Here is a 17,475-nt window from a genome sequence, read left to right as displayed (position 1 = left end):
CATGCGCTGTCCAACCTCCACCGCCAAACCCCGCTTTTCTCCCACCATTTATAATAGTGTATTAAATAATATACAAAGTGTTTTTATTATAAGGGGGGGGGTCGGCACTCAGAGGTTTGCTGTGTGATATGGGGTCCCCATGAACAAAAAGTTTGAGAACCACTGCTCTGCAGTGGTCTCGGTTGCCCAAATATGGGACCGAACACGTGCACGCAGAGAAGTGGTGGTTAAGACACACATAAAGAGAAATCTTGGGTAATCTGCTCAGGCAGGGGAAGGGCTGAACACCAATCCCTTCTACCTCCGGGTCTGTGTCCTCTGACAATACTCTGGACATCAGTGAGGGGACTCGAGCCCTGAGTTGAGACTGCATACTCTCCATGGGCACAATGTGTTCAAGTTGCTCTGGCTGCTGCCAGCTCTGGTTGCTGCCCTCAATCAACAAGTACAGTGTCGTAAGTATATATTGCCAAATCTGAACCTTAGCGTCCACTTTGGGTCCCTGCATGAATCCTCAAGCTTATATACCACGCTTTAGATCTGTAGCGCTGCACCAACCAGGATTCCAGTGCTGGTAACTCTGGTCCCCAAACCCTTCCTGGGGACACCCAAGACTCAGATGCCTTGAGTCTCACAACAAAGGGAAATAACCCACTTCCTTCCCCTCTTTACCCTCCCAGGCTTCCCTCCCTGGGTTACCTCTGGAATTACTGTACTTAACTCCTTGAATTACAACAGAGAGGACAATCCTTCCCCCCTCCTTCTTTTTCCCCCTCCAGTCTTTCCCTGAGAGAGACGGTAATCCTGCACAGAGATTCTATCCCTTGAGCTCAACTAAGAAAAGAAAATCTAAACAGGTTCTTAAAGAACGCTTTTAATAAAAAGAAAGAAAAGACATAAAAATCGTCTCTGTAATCAAGATGAAAATATTACAGGGTCTGTTAACTTATAAAAAATAAATAAACAGCCTTATTCAGAAAAAATACAATTTAAACATTTCCAGCAAACTACACACTTGCAAATACCGAAAAACAATGTAAAAGCCTGTATTGTCTTTCTACCTGTACTTACAAATTGGAAACAGAAGATTAGAGAGCCTGGAGATAGTGTGATCACCCTCAGAGCCTAGAGAGCACACTGACACAGAACAAAGGACCCACACCCAAAACTTCCCTCTCTTGAGATTTGAAAGTATCTTGTTTCCTGATTGGTCCTCTGGTCAGGTGTTGTTTGTTAACCCTTTACAGGTGAAAGAGACATTAACCCTTAGCTATCTGTTTATGACAAGCAGCTGCTTGGGGTGACTGATCCACCCTGGTAAAGTGTGTGGCATCTTCCCTAGTGTTGCCACCCATCTGGGTTTTACCTGGACAGTCCAGTTTTTGGCTTCCGTGTCTGGGTGCCATTTAGGCTTGCCAGATGCCTGGTTTTGAAAAGGAGACCTGGCAACCCTAAATGGCATCCAAACCAAAAGTCTGGTTGCTGCTGCGTAGGGGGAGGCGCTGGGTCATTAACCCATGCCAGTCTCTGCTCAGCTGGGGCTACCTCCTACCTGCGGGCAGGCTCCTTGAGAGATCCAGCAGGGGTCAGAGAGAGAGGAGTGAGCGACGGGGTCGTGGCCTTGGGGGAAAAGGTGGGACAGGGCCTTGGGGGAAAGCAGTGGAGAAGGGGGCGGAGCCTATGGAAGAGGCGGAGAAGGGGCAGGGCCTTATGGGAAGAAGTGGAGCAAGGTGGGGCCTTGTAGGGGAAGAGGTGAAGCAGGAGCAGGGCCTTACAGAAGAGGTGGGGCAGGAGGCGTGGCCTCGGATAAAGAGGAGGAGGAGAAGCAGGGTTCAGGCTTTGGGGTAGAGCAGGCAGGATAGAGGGCGTGGGGGATCCAGTTACCAGCAATTAGAAATGTGGCAACCCTATTCTGCCCACAGCTGGGGAAACTCCTCCTCCCCAAGGGTTGAGGTCCACAGCTGTTTAAATTGCCATGCGTGGGCTGGCATAGTGGCGTGAGTATGTTCACAGCGCTTAGTGTGAGCGACCAAGTGCCACCTAGGGTGGTTTCAGAGCAGAAAGTGTGTGGAGTGGGGTGTCTCCGAAGAGAGGAACCCTTTGGAACAACTGCATGCGTGGCCCACACAACAGCCCCTGCTACCAGCTGGGTGGAGAATGATGAACAAAAGACATCTTCTATCAAAAAAGGGAACCAATAGACCTCTGTGCAGGTAGTGATAGGCGCACACCAGCCTGCAAGTCCTCGGAGGCTCCCTCTGGAGTGCCCAGCCACAGTTCCACTAGGCACTCATAGACCTCTCAGTTCCTGCATTCCCAAAGGACCAGCACACACAGGCTCCCCAGGCTCAGGTCAGGATCACCGGTCCACGTAGCACGCAGCTCTGACCTATGTTCATAGTGAACACAAAGAGAACAAGGAACAGAGATCTAGATAATAGGGAGATACTGGAAATAGACAGTTACAGACAAAGCAAACTCATGGCGTGCTTTCTAGAGCCTTAGGTTACCTCACAAGGCATTCCCCTCTCTGCCGCAGGCTAGCTTATCCCAAGGCCTGGCCCCAGCCAGATAGCTGAGATCCCTCTTTCGGAAGATCAAGCCACTTGCAGCCTGTCTCCACAGGCTGAAGGGATGCCAGGGTGTGTCTCTGCACCCCCAGATAGACTAGACCTTCGATCTTCACAATAGTATTTCCCCACTCCCCTGCCATCCCTCATGCTCTCAGCCAGCGAGAGTGTCCTCCCACTCTCAGCCCCCATGGCCTCAGCATACTCTCAACCCTGGCATGGGCTCCACACTCCAACCTGCCCCCCACCTCTATAGAGTAGCTGGGGCAAGAGTAACGTACATCCATTACATGCAGATGGTGGCTGGGGTGGGGAGCTGGGGAAATATGCATTTAGGAGCCAGAAGGCAGGATCCTTGGGGAAGGGCTGGGCAGTAACTGGGGAAGGTCAGGAAAGAGGTGTGGTGGGGGCGGGTTTCTCAGATGGTGGGAGGGAGACATCACTGAGGGCCTGGTATTGGGGAGCCTGGGCAAGGCTCTGCCCAGTCCAGGCTGAGGTCCTGATCCAGAGATGCCTCCCTTAAAACCTAGATATGGGATCGCAAATGGCTGCCTCACCACACAACTGGGGGAGGGAGAGGAGCTTGCACTTGCCCCTGGAGAAAGGTCACAGCAGGCCCCAGGGAGTGAGTCACCTCTGCCCATGTGAGGTGGGGGGGCACTGCAGGCACAGAGGGCCCAGAATCAGGGCATTGGCCACCCACAGCATGGCACCAAAAGGTCAGCCCCACCTGCCTACCCTCCAGCCCTGCACGTGCCCAGGCCCAAGAGTTGTGGGAGCAGCATATGAGTGGGGATGGGCCTTGCCCACTGCCTGGCCCTTGCAGGTGTCAGCCTTCACTCCTTGGCCCTGACTCTTCTCCAGGGGTGATGGCATGGCAGGGGGAGGGGCTCCATATGGGTGGTGAGTTCAAGGCCAGGGCAGAATCTGACTCCATCTGTATCTTCAGGGCGGGACATACTGCAGAAGTAGGGTGACCAGATGTCCCAGTGGGAAATGACCCATCTGGTTTCCACTTTTGGGTTCTGAAATGCCGACGGGCATGATCCGGGGTTATCCCCATTCTGTATCTGGCCTTGGTTTGAAACAGTTTATAATTGTTCATTTGTCCTTTGGCATTTCAGCAGGCCATTCTGCTAAGGGTCCACTGAGGTGTGACCTCAGCTCTAGCATTGACTGATCTTCAGGATGCACAATAACCCCAATGGAGGCTCTTTCAGAATTTTCTAAGAAGCCTCAGTGTCATCACCTGCCTTGTAGTTGGAATTCTCTTGTGCGGTACTTGAACAACAACTTGGCGCGGAGGGGTTAGGATTGCTGTATTCTGATGCTTAGCCTGTTCTAATGCTGAGGGGGCTGTTTGTAGCCATACCCTCTGTTTATTCATCTCATTGGAAGGCCTGATCTTTGGTGCTTCTTCTCTTTTGGTATGGCAGCGTTCTTTTTCTTTTTCTCTCAGCTCCATCTCCTTTGTATTTTTTTTCCAGGCGCGCCTGTGTCTGCATCTCTTGATTTGTCTCCTCTGCCCTCTAGTCTCATCGCTCGTTTCACTGCTTTAGGGCCTTTTGGTAGATCACTGGTTTTGGTTCTTCGCTGTTGGGGTGCCCTCTGGTGTTATTGTCTGAAACTGCTGGCTCTCTGTGTCTCCTGGCACAGTGCCTAGCAACCGTGTCCTTTTTTCTTTCTTCTGGCTACCTCTTGTTACTAGGAAACCAGTTTTTCATTTGCATGTGTGTATTGCTGACAGGGGTACCTTTAATTCCCAATTGGAATTATATTGCTTTTAACAATAGACCTTTTGTCAACTGATGGCTCCTGCTTAAAAATTGCAAAGCCCAACCAAAGCAGCAGAAAAAAAAATTCTCTTCTGGGCTCTTTTAAAACCAACCCTTTCTCTCGCCGACAAAGCCCTTAGCAGAGAAAAGAAACCATTACTTATTCTACTGGCTTCTGGATTCTTACTTCCACGTTAGCACCATATTCATAGCTTACTCCCAAATCTGGACGCTTAGCATCCAGAAATCTGAGGTGCATAGATATGACCTCCAACTTTATTACCAGCTTGGATCTATATCTCGCTGCCACCACAACAGGAATTCATAGCGCCTGCCTCGCTACTGCGCTCCCCAAACTTTCCCTGGGGCCCCAAGACTCAGAGACTCTGAGTCCATCATACCAAAGAGGACAATACCACCTCCCTTCCCCTCCTGCTCTCACCCACCACCGACCTCTTCTCTCTCGCGCGCTAACCTGGAGTACTGATGCAATTCTCTTATAATCACAATACCAGAAGCATGTCTTCCTCTATTCCACAAAGAGACAACCCCAAATACAAGGAAACCGGAGATCATTCTGTCTCTTCCCCTCCCACCAATTTCCCTGGGTGATGCAGACTACCCTCCGTAGTCTAACACAAAGAGAATTCCCCTCCCTTCCGTCCTTAGCCTGACCCAGAGAGAAAACTCAAACAAGTCTTAAAAGAACGCTTTATAGAAACAAGAGAGAAAAAAAAGGACATCAAATATTTCTCTCGTATCAACGATTGACATACAGGGCTATTTGTTATAAAGAAATGATGAACTAAAACAGTTTGATTTAAAAGAGATCCAATTTGAAACATTCCGCAACTACACACATGTAAATACAACTCAAAACAACATGAAAGCCTATATTGTTTTTCTACCTGTACCTTACATTTGGAACAGAGAATTAAGATAGAAAAACCTTCTTCCATAGCTGAGAGACAGACAAACACACAAGACTCGACCCCCCAAAAAATTCCCTCCCTGCTTAGAAAAAATCCAGTTTCCTGATTGGTCCTCTGGTCAGGTGTTTGGTTCCCTTTGTTAACCCTTTACAGGTAAAAGAAACATTAACCCTTAGCTATCTATTTATGACAATCTGTATCTTCAGGGCGGGACATACTGCAGGAGTAGGGTGACCAGATGTCCCAATTTTATAGGGACAGTCCCAATATTTGGGGCTTTTTCTTATATAGGCTTCTATTACCCCCCACCCCCTCTCCCGATTTTTCACACTTGCTATCTGGTCATCCTATGCAGGAGCCAGGTTCGCAGTCGCCTATGGTCTCCCATGACACTCAGTGATGAGAAAGGCACTAGATGCTCTGGCTACCTGAGCAGCGCCAGGCAGAATGGCATCAGGCTTGGATGTGTCTGAAGGGGTGGGGAGGCAGCCCAGCGGGTTCTCTCAGCCTGGGCATGCATGGGGATGTGCAGCCCAGTGGATGCTCTCAGCCTGAGCGAGCCTCGGGGGTGTGCAGCCCAGTGGGAGCTCTCAGTGTGCCTGACGGGGAGAGGGAGGGGGAGGGGGAGGGGATGGGACGGGACGGCAGCCCAGTGTGTGCTCTCAGCCTGGGCATGCATGGGGATGTGTAGCTCAGTTGAGGTGCTCAGCCTGAGCATGTGCAGAGTAGGGTGCAGTCTGGGTGCTGTCGATCAATCCATAACTCCCAGCATCTCTGTGATTCCCCTTGCAGGGCACAGAGAACACTTGGTGCTGGGCAAGGCTGTCAGCTCCACTTGGGGGTTGGGCTGAGCGTGGAGCCTGTTCTTCGGGGTTTAATGGGAACCATCTCCTTTCTGTCCAATCCCTGCAGCTAGATCCCAAGTGTGAGCTCAGGCACATTGGGTGCCTATAGGGGAGGGGAGTTGAGAGGTTCCAAGCAGGCAGTCAGGCTCTGCATCAGGGCAGGAGCCTGGGAATAGATTCAAAATGAGGAGTGGGAAGGACCAGGAGGAAGAGGGGGAGGAATCCTTTCAGGGGGTTTCTAAGGCATGAAAGAAAAGTGAAAGGGAAGGAAAAGGAAGTGCTGCTGGGAGTCTGGCATGGGCTGGAAGTGAGTGTGTATAGTAAGGGGGTGCGGCAGGTCAGGATTAAGGGGCAGGAGCAGAGCTGTGTGGGGAGGAGCATGGGGTGGGATAACAAGGGGAGATGCATTCTGAGAGTGAGGGGCACTGGCAGAGCTGCTTAGGGCTGTGATAGCAGGGGGCTGTGGGTCAGAACTGAGGATATCAGCAGAGCTGGGGGTTGAGGGGAGCCCAGGGCTGGGATAGTAGGGGGCTGTGTGTTGGGCCTGAAGGATATTGGCAGAGCGGAGGGGGGAACCCAGGTAGGGGGCTGAGTGTTGGGCCTGGGGGGAAACGGCAGAGCTGGGGGCTCAGGGGAACCCAGGGCTGGGATAGTAGGGGGCTGAGTGTTAGGCCTGAGGGGAAGCGGCAGACCTGGGGGCTCAGGAGAGCCCAGGGCTGGGATAGTAGGGGGTTGAGTGTTGGGCCTGAGAGGTATCGGCAGAGCTGGGGGCTCAGGGGAGCCCAGGGCTGGGATAGTAGGGGGCTGAGTGTTGGGCCTGAGGGGTATCGGCAGACTGGGGAGTGGGCAGGGCTGACATAGTAGAGGGCTGTGTGTTGGGCCTGAGGGCTATCGGCTGAGCTGGGGGCGGGGAAGGGGCGGGGGGAAGGCACGTGCTATCTGCCCACAGTGCCTGCCATGATCCACCACTTGCTTTCCTGAGCAGCGTTTTTTGCAACCAGTGCCCAAGTCTCCAGCGTGAGCCTGCCTGGGCCCAGCTGTTTATTGTCTTAATTAGGACAACTATTGAAAGCTGTCAGGAGCGGAGGGAGGGGGAGACATCGCCCCAGACATGCTCAACACGGAGCACTTGCTGCCTGCTCAGCCAGATGCCCATGAGAGCTCTGGTTAACAGCAGTCAACAGGGGCTGTCACAGCACCAGGTCACAGCGCTGTGTGTGGATAGTGGCCTGGGACCTGGGGCTGAGCCTGGGGGGCTGGCACCCTGGAGGGTCCCCATGGGCTGAGATTAATTGGACTGAAAAAGTTCTGAGGTCTCTGGGGGAGCCCTGGGGATGTGCCCCCAGGGCTCTGACCCAGACGCTGACATTGTGATTGCCTCCCAGTCTGAGGCGCGTCGACCCAGCCCACCATTCTTGTTCTCTCATGCTAGACCCGTGGCTGATAAATTCCCTTATCTGTGGTTGGATCCTGGCCAAGGCCCAGCTATGCCTCCCTGGCTGGGCCCTGGCTAGATCAGTGTTCCAGAAAGGGCTGAGAGTCTGCCTCTGCCTCCAGCTTCTGATGCACGAGCTGCCTGTGATAAACTAGGAATGTTCTTAATGTTTTCTCTGAATACTGTGTTGGTGCCCCAGTGTCCCCTAGGCAGTTCTTAAGTATCTAGGTGGTGGAATAAGGGTGTGTGATTGCTACAGAGCAAAGGGCCAGTGCACCTAAATGCCTGGCACTCTGTCTCCTAGCAACTGATGGCCTGGGCCCCCCCCCTCTGCAAAGGTGCCAGCTGAAGGTGTTGGAGACAAAGAGATCAGGTGACCTCCTGGCCCTGGGAAAGGGGCTGAGCAGAGAGGAGGGGCTGGAGGGGGTTGTTAGTCTGGAGCTGCCTGGGGACGAGGAGTGAAGTGCAGACCTGGGGGTCTGGCTCACTGACCCAGAATGGACCCGGCCGAGGGGTCCGGTTCGCTGTATTTACAAGCTCTGTTTTAGACCCTGTTCCTGCCATCGAATAAACCTCTGTTTTACTGGCTGGCTAAGAGTCACGTCTGACTGCAAAGTGGGGGTGCAGGACCCTGTGGCTTCCCCAGGACCCCGCTGGGGCAGGCTCGCTGTGGGAAGCACACGGAGGGGCAGAGGATGCTGGATGCTCCAAGGAGAGACCCAGGAGATGAAGACATGTGAGCTTCTTGCCCGAACAAGTCTGCTCCAAGGGAGAGGGGGCTCCCCAAAGTCCTGACTGGCTTTGTGGGGAGCAGTTCCAAAGCATCGCCCGGTGACTCCGTGACACTACCCCTCTGCCTCCATGGTGCACGCTCCCCTTGTGCATGAGGCCCAGCCAGGGGGGTTCTTGGGAGAGCTGAAGGAAGACTCTCCCAATCCCAGTTGTTTTGATCCTCTTGTCAGACCTTGGGCTATCCACAGCCAGGCTTAATGCCCATCCTGGAAGACTTGGGAGCAACCTAGGTCCTTTCCCAGGGTTGCAGACTCCACAGTATTCTAGGAGGACTCCTGTGGGATCCTGTGTTTGACATGTGGTCACTGCTTGGCTGTGGGTTGAGCAGCTCTCTCTGCCTTGTTCCAGCTGGGTGAGGGCACTGATCGTGACCCCTGGATAGCAGGGGCGGCAGGTTATATGGGCTTGTGGTGCCCGAGCACCAGGAATATTCAAGGCTGGGGGCTGTGCTCCACCAATATTTGGAGCTGGGTTTCTCCCCTGGCCCCGCCTGGAGCAGGCCCTGGCCCAGAGTGTCCCCGCCAACCCCATCTCAGAGCATCCCTGCCTGAAAAAAACACAGCCCATGCCTCTCTCCCTTGCTTGTGCCTGCCGGCTGCCTGCCACTGCTTCTGCCTAAGGCTATAGAAAGCAGCAACCAGCAGACTGTTGGAGCACCTGGGAGGAGGAGGGGGAGGGGGAGAAAGGAGGAGGGGAGGAGTCACACATGTGCTTGGGAGCCCTGTCTCCCGTCCCCCGGCAGGAGATGGACATCTGGAGTGGACCTCACTCACCTGAGCAGCTGCTGGGGCTTCAGTGAGGTTTGACCCTGTGATCCACACCTCCCCCACAGCCCCCACTCCTGCCCTACGCTGGGCAAGGGGCAGCCCCATCCCCAGTGAGGCAAGGGTGAGGGGCAGCGGGGGAGGAAGGAAGCCACATGTGATGGCAGTCCCCCGCCAGCACCCACTCACCCACCACAGGGGAGATGGGGGATGGGGGGTTCCTAGACCTGAGCAGCTGGGGCTTGGGTGAATTTTGTGACTCTGCGTCCCCAGCCACCACCCTGCAGTCCCCACTCTTGCCCCACGCTGGGCAAGGGGCAGCCCCAATCCCAGTGAGGCTATGGTGAGGGGCAGCAGCAGGGGAGGCCACACGTGATGGCAAATCCCCCCGCCCCCCGGGTACCCACCATTGGGAAGGCGAGTGGGCTTTCTGGACCTGAGAGAGGCCCTAGGAGCATGTGCAGTGACCGTGGTGCAGAGCGAGTGTGCTGGGGTGGGGGGAGAAGAGGAGGGGTCCCTCCCCTGGGGCTTGCTACTGCCAGTGGAGGGGGGAGTCCTCTCTGGCCCTAGCCCTGGGACAGCCTGTCTGCATCCAAGTTCCTTATCCCCAGTCCTGCCTCACCCCAGATCCTGCGCCCCCAGCACCCCAACCCTGAGCACCCTCCTGCACTGTGAACCCCTCATCCCCAGCCCCACCCCAGAGCCCTCACTTGAGGGGAAAAATGTGCTGCTTAAATTTGGTGTCAGCTTAGAGTATCATTGTGTTTAGCACAATACTTGATTATTTTACACCCTTTAAAGTATATAACTAGTCGTATACAGGTGTTACTAAGTGGGAATGTTCTTAATGTTTTCTCTGAATACTGTGTGTGCCTCAGTTTCCCCTATGCATTTCTCAAGGATCTAGATGGTGGGATAAGGGGGTGTAATTGTTGTAGAGCCCTAGAGGGCCAGTGTGATGCCATCTGCACAGAGAATAGCCAAAACCCTGTCTCCAGGCAACTGATGGCCTGGGCCGCTCTCCTGCAAGGTGCCAACTGAAGGTGTTGGAGAACAAAGAGATCAGGTGGCCTCCTAATGCCTGGAAAAGAGACAAAGGCCAGAGGAGGGAGTGTCAGTGCCTTGCGGACTTCTGGGAAGCGCATGGTGTGGAAGGGGATGCTGGGATGCTTTGGAACTACTCCATACAAAGCCAGTCAGGACTCTGTGGGAGCTTCCTCTCTCTGAGCAGACTGTCTCCAGGGCAAGAAGCTTACACCTTCTTGGGTCTGACCTCAGAGCATTCAGCATGCCCTTCCACACTGTGCGCTTTCCGCAGCAAGTCTGCCCAGGCAGGTCCTGGGGCAACCAGAGGTCCCTGCACCCCAACTCTGCAGTCAGAAGTAACTCTCAGCCAGTTGGTAAAACAGAAGGTTTATTAGATGACAGGAATACTGTCTAAAACAAAGCCTGTAGGTACAGAAAACAAGAATCCCTCCGTCAGGTCCATCTTGGGGGGTGGGGAACCTAGACCCAAATTCTGGGCCTCTCCCCATTTCCCCAGCCAGCTCCAAACTGACCCTCCTTCCTCTGGCCTTTGTGTCTCTTCTGGACAAGGAGGCCACCTGATCTCTTTGTCCCCAACACCTTCAGTTGGCACCTTGCAGGGGAAACTGAGGCACCCACACAGTATTCAGAGAAAACATTAAGAACATTCCCACTTTGTCACAACAGGTGCCTGCTTCAATATACGGTATTACATTTTGTTGCAAGTGCTGCTTCTAACTTTCCACTTTTAATTGACCCTTTTAATCTTGTGGTGTCGACGTGTTGTAGCTTCATTTTATATCGGCTTACAGGGCACGAGCAGGGGGGCACCACCTTTTTGGGCACCACCAAAAATTATACAAACCTGCTGCCTATGCTGGATAGATGTATGTGGCCTAACACTTTCTTGGCACCTCTTCTTTGATTAGCTTCTAACCTCCATTGTTTGCAGTGGGCCTTTGAAATTCCTTGATTTGCTGGTCAGAAAGGACCATTGTGATCATCTAGTCTGACCCCTGCATAACACAGGCCAGAGATCTGCCCCCAAATAATTCCTGTAGCAAACTTGATTTAAAACTTACCCAGGAGAGAGACTCCACCACAATCCTTCGTATGTTGTTCCAACTGAGCTGTTAATTACTCTCACTCTAGAAAATTTACATCTTATTTCGAGTCTCAATTTGTCTAGTTTCAACATCCAGCCATTAGATTATGTTTTACCTTTCTCTGCTAGACTGAAGAGCCCATTATCATGTTTGTTCCTCATGTAGGTACTTACAGAGTGTGATCAAGTCACCCCTTCACCTTATCTTTGTTAAGCTAAATAAACTGAGCTTCTGGAGTCCGTCACTATAAGGTATGTCTTCTTATCCTTGAATTGTTCCTGTGGCTCTTTTCTGAAAGATCTCCAATTTATCAACATCCTAATTGAATTGTGGGCACCAGAGTCTACCTGTTTATGCATCCCAGGAACTCATTAATTTCATTTGGCCACAGCATCACAGTGGAAGCTTGTGTTCAGCTGATTATCCACTGTAACCCCCAAATCTTTTTTAGAGTCACTGCTTCCTAGGATAGAGCCCCCTCCATGTAAGTATGGCCTCCATTCTTTGTTCCTAGACGTATACTTTTACATCTGGATGCATTAAAGTGCATATTGTTTGGTTGTGCACAGCTTAAGAAGCGATCAGGATTGCTGGATTGGTGACTTGTCCTTTTCATTATTTCCCACTCCCCAATTTTTTTGTCATCTGCAAGTTTTATCAGTGATGATTTTATGTTTGCTATCAATGACCTGGAAGAAATGTTAAAATAGCATAGGGCCAAGAACTGATCCCTGTGGGATCTCACTAGATGCTCACCCACTCAATGATGGGTCACTGTTTAAAATTACATTTGGAGACATATCACTTAGCCAGCTTTTAATCCATTTCGTGTAGGCAATGTTAACTTTCTATTGTTCTCATTTTTTAATCAAAGTATTGTGTGGTACCAAGGCAAACCCCTTAAAGAAGTCTAAGTCTATTACATCAACACTATTACCTTTATCAACCAAACTTGTAATTTCATCAAAAATAGTTATCAAGTTATCTGTTTTCCATAAACCCATTATGGAGCCATTGTTCCATAAAATTTGACAGGTCAGAGTCCTCAGGCTACGGAAGTGTCTTTTCTTTCTGAGATGCAATTCTATTGCGGTTTTACTGTTTAAAAATACCATTTACCTTCTGTTTCTTTTAGAGAGGTAGCTGTGTTAGTCTGTATGCCCAAATAAATTTGTTAGTCTCTAAGGTGCCACAAGGACTCCTCGTTGTTTCTTCTGTTTCTTGCATCCCTCAAGGACATGCTGGCAATTGCCAAATTAAGCATGGAACATGAGCATTCTAAGGTCAGCCTGGCTGCGCTGTTAAAGCAGCAGCTGCAACACACACTTTGCTGGGAATGCCTGTTTGCTGTTGGAGTGACTGTAGAATGGGGGAGAACCGGGCTGGGCCTGCTCCAGCCTCTCTCTAGACCTGCACATGGCCTAGGGAGAGGGGCAAGCTTCAGAGTCTAAGCTCCAGCCTGAGCTACAACTTCAAAGTGTAAAAACACAAGAGTTTTTAGAGCACTAGCAGGCGCCCCAATACTCCAAGTCTCTTGATGCTCACTCCCAAATGCTGTGTAGGCATACCCCACACGGCAGCAGTTGGTGCTGCAGGTTCAGGGTTTAAGCCCTGCTGCTGATACACGACGGTAGGGTTGTTGCAGGAAGGTTGTTGTGGGAGGGGTATAGCATGATGTGGAAGGTTGTTGCAGGACTTGGGGGGCTGTTGCGGTTGCACATAATAGTTTTTCTCCCTTTTTTCCTTTTAAATAAACTTAGGAAATTCCATTTTGCAATAAAGGCCATTAATTGGTCACCAATCCAACCATTCGGATGTTAGAAAACTACCCGATTTAGGGTTGTGTATGCCCATTATTGCTGCCCATTGTATGCAGGCATCATGACTCAGCCTGTCATTACATGATTACGCTCTCTTTCGCACAGGCCCCTGTCTCCTCGGTGCACAGGATCAGCACAGCGGCAGCTGTAGATCTGGCATTTCTTAACTCCTGTGTTTGACTTGCAGCTGAAGTGACATTCTCGTAACATAGATTTGTGATGTGTAATTATAACATTACGTTGCAGTAGCCCCTAGAGGCCTCAGGCTGGGGCCCCTTTGTGCTGGGCGCTGCACAAGCATAGAGCACATGCCAGTCTCACCTCATGGAGCTTACTGTCAAAGGTGCAAATGTATTAGGTTTCTGGGATAGGAGGTGCAGGCGGGAGGCTGTTAGCACAGCCTCGCTGCGTGTTCAGTTATTAGCTTATCTGCCACAGTGATCACAGCTCAGCACCTGCCTGGGTGGGCTGGGGCTCCAGCTTCAGTGTCCATTTGCAGAGACTGAAGGGTTCCAGCTCTGTATTCCTCAGGGTTCTCTTGAGGCCTGGGGAACTTGGCATGAGCTGGCACCTGGTCTGCCAGTGTCACAGATACAACACACAATTACAAATACCAGTAACCCAGCTGAGAACTAAACTGACTAACAATGTTCAGTGAGTCTGTGAGGTGCCCTGCGCTGCTGCCTAGATCTGGGGACTCCCTTGGAACATCTGCACCGCTGCTGTCAGGAGACAGCAGGGCTCCTTGCTCTCGCTGTGCCACATGCTGGGTCTCCATTGTCTGACCCTGTGATTGTTCCTGTCTGAGACCCTCTTAGGCAAAGGGCTGACTGTGCGCCCTTTGTCTCCCTGCCTCCTGGGATTTGGAGAAGGTGTTACCTGCTCCTCTGCAGTACATGTCCATCTGGGGTGACAGCCTCATAAAATAGCAGCATGCCCTTTTGTGACCCCACTGCTGTTTGTGGCCATTGTTCCTCATCATAGAGACACAGCCTCATTTCCATGAAGTGAGGGGAAACTCCTGGCATGCCAAATCATACTGAGGTTTTGTTTGGCCTTCTCTGTCTTTATATATGTCTGCAAGTCCCCAGCGACTCTGACCAAAGTTTCTAACAGTGCAGCATTCTGGTTTCAATTTGCCATGGAACAGAATGTCAGCAGGTGATAACTCCAGGCTTCATTGGTGCCATTCTGCAATTTAACAGTGCTAAATGTGGATCAAAGTCTGACTCCGTCGCTTCTTTCAGTAGGTGCTTTATTATTTTGACACCATTTTCCACTAGCTCCTTGGAATGGGGATCATGGGGACTAGCTGTTACATGTCCAAACCCAAACTTCACTGCAAACTGCTTAAACTCTTGCCCACTAAACTACATCCATTGTCATAGGTTACTGTGTAAGACAGGCCATGACGAGTAAAACCAGATGTAATGTGCACAGCCACCTGATTAGCAGTAGCATCTTCTAGTACAGCTATCTCAGGGAAGTGGGAATAATATCTAGGAAAAGTACATAATGTTTCCTGTCAAAAAATCTCTGCCTACGTTGTTCTAGGGGAGCCCACCAGCATGGGCCCTTTCTCCTGACTTGTCCTTTATTTTCAATATATACAACAAGCCTTAACAATGTTCTTGATGTCGCTGTTCATTTGAGGCCAGTTTAAAATGTCTCTGGCCTTTCTCTTAGATTTTTCAATCTCTGAATCAGTGGTTCTGAACCAGGGGTACATGTACCCTTGTGAGTACTCAAAGGTCTTCCCGGGGATACTCAACTGATCTAGATAGTGGATCTCAACCTGAAGATTGCTGCCCCCGGGGTGTGTGTGAAGGGATGGGTTTGGGGGAGTTGGAAGTGCAGGGCTGGGATTAGGAGGTAGCAAGCAGGACAGTTGCTCAGGGTTTTCTGCCACTGGGGACCCCGCAGAACTAAGCTTCAGCCGCGCTTGCCTGGGTTCGGGCTTCAGCCAAGGCTCTCAAGTGAAAAACAGGCTCATGTATCACACTGAAATATAAGTACAATATTCATATTCCAATCAATGTATTTTATAATTCTATGGTAAAAATGAGAAAGTCAGTAGTTGTTCAGTAACAGTGGGCTGTGACACTTTTGTGTTTTTATATCTGATTTTGTAAGCAAGTAATTGTTAAGTGAGGTGACACTTGGGGCATGCAAGGCAAATCAGACTCCTAAAAGGGTCATAGTAGTCTGGACGGGTTGAGAACCACTGCTCTAAATGACCTTCATGTATCCTTTGTAGTATATTTTTTCTGTAACACCTTTGGAATAACTATCATGCTGCCTTTAAGCAAAATCCCCTCTAGTATTGAGAGCTCCCTTGGAATTGCTAATAGGGGCTGGAATATGCTGTCCCAGCCACCTGGTGCTAATAGTCTTGATTACTTTCTGTAAAGTGTAATCCTGAGCAGTTGCTCTGGCAATCACAGTCCACATTTTGTCCAGGTTTTGTTTATCAGAATGACATACAAAATCTACCTCTGAACTTTGCTTCACTGCTCTAGAGTGTGTGTCTGCAGCCACCCAATCTCTCCCAGTTTTTATCCAATTTGCAAATGATACATTTGTAACTTACAGATTCATTCTGTTCTTGGAGTGACCAGGCCCCTTTTGGAAATGACAATGAGTGGTTTGTGGTCAGTTTCAGCTAACACTGGCCTCTCCTAAATAAAGTCATGTAATCTTTTATACCCATGGACTAAGGGCAAAGCTGCCTCCTCTATTTGAGTGGATTTGACAGGAGTGGAAGTTTGCCCACTCCTGACAAAGACTCACCACTCTAACACGTGAAGGAGGGATCAGCTGGCACTCCCCATGAGTCTCACAGCCTGCACTCAGGGCAGCAAGGCACTTTGTGCCTGACCCTCTGGCCCAGCATGGATTACCTCTGAGGAACTGGACTGGCCTCTCCTGCTGCACGTGCTGCGTGGGGACCTGCTGCGTGGTCAGCGCAATCACAAACCTGGAGTGTGCACCAACCTGCTGCTGAGCTGGCTGCTGGCTCTGCTCCCTGCAGCAGCCTCCAGAATCTCTAGGCATGCTGGAGCCAGCTGGGCTCTGGGCAGGGGATCCAGGAGACCCAGGCACCCTGAGAGGGCAGGGGAGCCATAGACCTGGAGTAGGAAGCTCCTCCCTAGATATTCAGCCCAACACCTGCATCCTGCTCCCCACCTGGGACTGAAGGGGAGAGAGAACATGGGAGGGGGAGCCTCTGGGTTCCCCCATTCCCTTCCCTTCCCTTTGCTTTGGGCTGACATGCCCTTCCCCACCCGCCAGAAGGGGCCATCCACCCTGATGCTCCAGGGTAACCAGAAGCTCCCCCAGGACTCAGCCTCCCCAACCGCCATAAGCCAACCCTCCCCCACTCTGTGAGGCGCCCCTCCCCCACTTCCTCCCTCATTGGCTGAGCCATGCCCACCTCTTTAGTTGATTATTATTTATCATTATTCTGTTCATTGCATCCATCTTTCTCTCTTGGAGTGGGGGAGAAGTCCTGCTGGTCCAGCCTCTGCCCGATGGGCGGGGGATTCGCATTGCGCCTGGCTGTTCGTGATGGTCGTGGGATTTGCACTGCACCAGGCTGTTCCTGATGGGCAGGGGATTCACACTGCACCCTGCTGTTCCTGATGGTGGTGGGATTTGGACTGCACCAGGCTGTCCCAGTGGGTGGGGTATTCGCACTGGGCCAGCCTTTCCCTGATGGGCAGGGGATTCACACTGCACCAGGCTGTCCCTGATGGGCAGGGGATTTGTGCTTCACTAGGCTATCTCTGGTGGGTGAGGTATTCACACTGCACCAGGCTGTCCCTGATGGGTGAGGTATTCACACTGCACCAGGCTGTCCCTGGTGGGCAGGGGATTCACACTGTGCTAGGCTGTCCCTGTTGGGCAGGGGATTCGCACTGCACCAGGCTGTCCCTGGTGAGCAGGGGATTTGCACTGTGCTAGGCTGTCCCTGATGGACAGGGGATTTGTGCTTCACCAGGCTGTCTTGATCGGTGAGGTATTCACACTGCACCAGCCTGTCTCTGGTGGGCGAAGTATTCACACTGCACCAAGCTGTCCCTGGTGGGCGAGGTATTCGCACTGTGCTAGGCTGTCCCTGATGGGCAGGGGACTTGTGCTGCACCAGGCTGACCCTGATGGGCAGGGGATTCACACTGCATCAGGCTGTCCCTGGTGGGCTGGGGATTTGCTCGGTACTAGGCTGTCCCTGATGAGCGGAGGATTTGCACTGTGCTAGGCTGTCCCTGGTGGGTGAGGTATTCGCACTTTGCTAGGCTGCCCCTGATGGGCAGAGGATTCATACTGTACTAGTCTGTCCCTGTTGGGCAGGGGATTTTCGCTGCACCAGGCTGTCCCTGGTGGGTGAGGTATTCACACTGCATCAGGCTG

General features: G+C 51.6%; 1 protein-coding gene across 1 annotated transcript in view; it reads left to right on the top strand.

The window, feature by feature from the left end:
- The window catches only part of CADM3 (cell adhesion molecule 3), a 121,139-nt gene that overhangs the window by 63,117 nt on the left and 40,547 nt on the right, over positions 1 to 17,475 (top strand). The gene's annotated exons all lie outside the window — the stretch shown is intronic.

Source organism: Chelonoidis abingdonii, chromosome 11 (assembly GCF_003597395.2).
Source record: "Chelonoidis abingdonii isolate Lonesome George chromosome 11, CheloAbing_2.0, whole genome shotgun sequence".
NCBI classification, from domain to species: domain Eukaryota; kingdom Metazoa; phylum Chordata; order Testudines; family Testudinidae; genus Chelonoidis; species Chelonoidis abingdonii.
The sequence above is the reverse complement of the archived record's forward strand: the minus strand, read 5'-3'. Positions and strand labels throughout refer to the sequence as shown.